The sequence below is a fragment of the Neophocaena asiaeorientalis genome, unplaced genomic scaffold, assembly GCF_003031525.2.
Source record: "Neophocaena asiaeorientalis asiaeorientalis breed wild unplaced genomic scaffold, Neophocaena_asiaeorientalis_V1.1 scaffold246, whole genome shotgun sequence".
Taxonomy (NCBI): Eukaryota; Metazoa; Chordata; class Mammalia; order Artiodactyla; family Phocoenidae; genus Neophocaena; species Neophocaena asiaeorientalis.
The window spans coordinates 2,291,290-2,291,589 of record NW_020174551.1 but is presented as its reverse complement, the minus strand read 5'-3'; positions in this window follow the sequence as shown (position 1 = coordinate 2,291,589).

Below are 300 nucleotides of genomic sequence, written 5' to 3'. Positions count from 1 at the left end.
CTGAACCCATGCCCCCCCCCCCCCCCACCCCCCCCGCATTGGAATCGCAGTCTTAACCACTGGACTGCCAGGGAAGTCCCCTAGGGTCTTTTATTTTAAATGCAAAATATTTTAATCGTTTTGCCTACCTGGCTAAGACCAAATGAGATGTTTTTCATATATAAAATAGTACACAGCATGTTAGCTGCAACTTGTCAGGAATTCCAAATCTCAGAATTTTGTTGCTGAAACGGATCTTAGAAATCATCTAGTCAATCCAGATTGCTTAAATGACTGTCTAGGCTGACACAGCTGGGTGAT